The 4910-nt window shown below is 37.7% G+C and overlaps 1 pseudogene; it reads left to right on the plus strand.

Annotated features, from left to right (window-relative positions):
• Nucleotides 1-2402: 2402 nt before the first annotated feature.
• On the plus strand, nt 2403-3152 carry LOC102013982 (annotated as a pseudogene).
• Nucleotides 3153-4910: the final 1758 nt, after the last annotated feature.

The raw sequence follows: 4910 nt of genomic DNA on the forward strand, positions 1-4910 counted from the left end.
GGGGGCCTACGAGGCAGGGAGTGAGCCGCAGGTCCAAAGACCGATGCTCCCCGTCTGTGGCTCCCCGTGCACGGGGTGCCCTCCCTCCAGGGAACACCTGATTTTTTTTCACTCAGATGAACTTGTATATATACTGCTTCTTTCCTGGTTATGGCTCTCTATAACTTCTCACCATTAGAGGTGTTAATATTGGTGAAATAAATGTTCCTAGATAATTTTCATGCCATCTGCATTGGCAAATATATTTTCATTGAATAGTGCTGATGATTCCAACAATTTCTCATGCAAATTGTGAGCAACATTTCTTCCCTCTTATTATATTCTTGAAAATTCCTTTTGGGGTTTTTTGTTCTGACTGTATTTCTGATCATTCATTATATGATGGTGCAGCCCAGTAGTCTGAAGTTTAGGGAAAAACTAAATGTGCATTGTGAGAGCTTCTTAGAGTATCACAAACTTCTGTGAAACACTGGTATTTTGCTTTCAGGACCCTACATGTCAGACCTCATTATTTCCTGCTCAGGAGAGAGTAACTGGAAAGTTACAATTGGTCTTACTAATTAGCAACTGGAAAAAAGTTTTTGATGGGCATTTGACTCCCCCAAAGACTACACTGTAATGAAGAAGGTGAAATGACAATTGTGCCCTGTGGGGAGTGAGGTCGCCAACTCACAAACATATATCTGAGGTGTGGTCATTTCTCCCACAAACTTACTACGTGTCAAAGAAATCACACATCAGCAAGAACCCTGATAACTGGATGGAAGCACTCTGAGAGAACTGTGGCGAAAATAAATGGCTAGTGAGTAGTATTAGAGGCTGAGTCTGAAAGGTGAGGAGGTGCATCAGCAGTCTGGGTATTTAAACAAAATCAGAAAAGTTATTGTGGGTTTGAGACAGTCTGAGTGCCAAAGACATGTGGGAGGGAAACTCTGAAGCATGAGAAGACCTAAGAAACAGAGGGGAGTCTCACACCTCTCAACAATCTGATATCTGAGTTTCCTAGTGAAAAGTTGGAGAAATCACAGGGACTCCCATTGGTGATGTGTAACACTGTGATAATGAAACCTGGATTTCAAGAATTGTATCTTGAAAACCAGTGTTCTAAATGGACTCAGACTCAATTTTCAAGGTTATTATGCATCTGCACACAAAATGTCTGAACTTGCAATAAACACTTCTGTAGTCAGCATGGAAGTTTTGTATGTGAATCTCAGCAGCAGGAGTAGAAGTGATTCCTCCCACTTGACACATGAAGGAGGCAGCAGGTGTAGAGTGGAGACAGAGCATGTGTCTCTGCTGAAAACAACTTGCTGATAATGTTGAGAGTTCTCTTTTCACCCTAGCGGTTAGGCAGGCACACTTGCAATTTTCAGAGACATCTGTCATGCTGAAACGAATTTGTGAACATAAGAATAGTGTACTCTGTTACTTCTATTTATACAGTGCACACTTATCACTATATCACTCCCATTTTGCAAACATGTCTGTATCTTAATATTTCATTCAAATCCTTTTTGTCACTTCATTAATTCAGATATTTAAGAATGGTAAATGCATGCTTGAAATTTCATTGTAATTTAGTTCTTACTTGGAATATATCATCATGCATTTGCTTGTAAGAGCCCATGGTTTTTGAGACAGCATAATATGATTAGATAATTGTAAGTGAGCATTTGCCTCTGACATAAGACCAAAAGGGATTTTCTTTTATCATCCTAAGAAAAGTAATCTGACTTGCAGGGATGTGTGGCATGAAAGTACAAGCTGTGCCCCAATATTGTATAGTGAACTCTGTAATTTCTCATAATTCCTATTGATTTGTACAATAAACATTTGCACATAGATGGAAAAATTTTACAGACAAAAATAAAAAACAAAATACTCCCTATATAAACAAAAGAAGATTTTAAAAATTAAATAGATTGGGATTATTCAAACAAAAACTGTCTCATGCTCTAGGACTAGCAATGAGGTTAAATGCAATATAACTTACTAGAGCCAACTCCAAGTCCCAATATTCACCTAAGTACGGTGGAAATTAGACAAATCACCAAATTATCCTCTTCAGAAAGTATGCTAGTCTTCACGATGACAGTAATCACAGTTCCTACCTCATAAACTAGTCAGAATAAAAAAAAAAAAACTGTGATGCATTCCCTAACACGGGTTTTTATACTAGTAACTCATTTTCTGTTCTTAACTTTAAGGCTAGACACTTCTTATTCAAATAAAACTTTCACATAAATAACTCTAAGTACACACTAACAGGTAGAGAATTGAATTTCAGTTCATATTGATAAATATAGACATTCTGCACATTTCAATGAAGGAATCAGGTATAAAGAGAAATATCACACACTGGACTTGCCCAAATGGTCTCCAGGGATTTGGCAATGACAATGGCGTACTTCTCTCAGACTCTCATTGGAACACTGGGGAACGTCTCTCTTCTTCACAATTATACCTGTCTTCACTTCACTAAATGCCAATTAAGGTCCACAGTTCTTATTCTCAAGCACCTGGTTGTAGCCAACTCTTTGATCATTCTATTTAGAGGAGTTCCTGAAACAATGGCAGCATTTGGCTTGAAAGATTTCCGCAGTGACCTTGGATGCAAACTTGTTTTCTATCTTCACAGAGTAGGCAGAGCTGTGTCCATTGGTAGCACCTGCCTCTTGAGTGTTTTCCAAGTGATCAAGATCAGCCCTAGGAGCTCCAAGTGGGCAGAGCTTAAGGTAACAGCCCTCAAATATGTAAGCATCTTCCGTATCCTCTGTTGGATCCCGCACATGCTGTAAAACACAACTGTTCTTATGTATGTTATTGACAAACTGCACCATAAAAACATTACATACAGAAAAGAATTTGGATACTGTTCAGGTATTCACCAAGAAACATCTAGGACAATCCTGCATGTGGCACTGCTGTTGTTCCCTGATGCATTGTTGTGGGTCTCATGCTCTGGACCAGCACCTCAATAATTTCTATCCTGTACAGGCACAACCTGAGAACCCAACATGTTCATAAGACCAACATCCCACACAGATCTTCCTGAAACCAGGACTACCAAAACCATCATTCTGGTCAGCACTTTCATCTATTTTTATTCCCTCTCCTCTATTTTACAAGCTTGTTTTCAGTTTGTATAACAACCCTAACAATTTGCTCATGAATGTTGCTGTAGTAGTCACTGGGGGTTACCCAACAGCCAGCCCTTTTTTACTCGTGAAAAGGGCTGACACTTACCCAAACATATCCAGTCTCCTTGACAATTTAAGGAGTTCAAAAACCTGTAATGCAATAAGGAGCATATGTTGTTCTAATTTCATGAGGAACATGTATTTTGTATGCTTTTGGAAAATTCTGTTGCTTCTCAGTTCACTCCCTGAGAGCACCATGAACATAATTATAAAACCACTCCACTCTGAGAGAGTCGAGGTGAAAATAAATGGCTAGTGAGCAGTAATGTCAAACAAATAATAGTGCCAATTAAAAATGAAATATTACATAATTATTCTGTTAAGAAGTATCACCGTGTGTCTTGGTGAGACTCTTTTAATTCCAATAGTTCATTGTACATAAATCATTTTCCTTTGTTGAAAAATATTTCCCTAGGCTACAGAAATAGTGTTCTGTGTTTATTATAAAACACATCATCTTTTATATTTAATATTTTGATCAACAATTCATTAAATGCTTGTGTATTCATCCAGAAGTGGATGAGGTGGAGTTAGACCAGAAATCATACAATATCCAAAGCAGTGATTTGTTTTTTTCTTGGATGAACCTCTGTATTTATTAGATTTTCTCACAACTTTGTAAGACTTCAAGATTTAGTTTATTAAAAGGATAAAATAAAGTAAAAAATTAAATGTGAGAGGAGAAGCAACAAAAATGTGGGTTACAGTTTTATAAAAGAACAGTTTTACTTTGTTGTTCTATCCATCAATATTTTTAGGCTTTAGGGAGATGGATGTTTTAGTCACACATGTAAAAATAAATTATTCAGAGAATGTTTAGACATTATCTTTTACCTTATGTCCCTTGCTTTGCCCTCCTAAGTGAGCCAGACTCCTGTAGCATCTCCCGCCATCCACCTCTCTACTGGTCCAAAATACTCTGATCCATTTTTGTGTCTAAATGTTCAGGAGGCACTTTGTCTTCTCAAGATCAGTGAACTTCAAAATACAAAAGAGTAATCACTGTTAGGATAAAAATACCTTAGTATTTCTCAGATTTCATGTCAGCTATGAGCCAGAATATCATTTTTAGTTGAAAAACAAAAAGCCTTGAACTGTGATTATCACCATATCTCTGTGTCTCTGTCTCTGTCTCTGTCTCTCTGTCTGTCTCTGTGAAAGAACAAATAATATCCTTTGCCCTATCATGAAGAAAATTTTTCTGAGCCAGAGTTGGGGGCATATTTTCTTACACTACATGTTGAATGATTGGGCCCTCCTCACTTGAGCTTCTTATCTGTGGCACAAATCAGTGAGTGCAGCTCATTCTGGCCCCTTTCATTGTCCTTGTAAGTTTTGAGGAGAGAAACAGACTGGACAAACACATGTCCTGCTACTAGCAAGTAAAGAAGTGGTGAAGCCTTTCTTAACCAATGCGTGAGTCCAACGCCTTATGTGAGGATCTTTGAAATTGGCAGGCTGAAGTTTTGCTTTGCAAATAGTACACAATTAAAGATTCTTCTCATTTGATTACAATCTTTATGAACAGGATAGGATTAAGAGGCAAAAATAAATTTCTGACAAAGCAAAAAAGAAGGACTCTTCCTGAATTTTCCTAGCAGTTAAGAGAAGACTCACAAGCATAAAATAAAATTCTATGTTCCAAGCAGTGCTTGAGACTGTAGTGAGAGCCTCTCACTATTCAATCTCTAAATAAAATTGTGTGTG

Source organism: Chinchilla lanigera, unplaced genomic scaffold, assembly GCF_000276665.1.
Source record: "Chinchilla lanigera isolate Chin_1 unplaced genomic scaffold, ChiLan1.0 scaffold00168, whole genome shotgun sequence".
Classification (NCBI taxonomy): domain Eukaryota; kingdom Metazoa; phylum Chordata; class Mammalia; order Rodentia; family Chinchillidae; genus Chinchilla; species Chinchilla lanigera.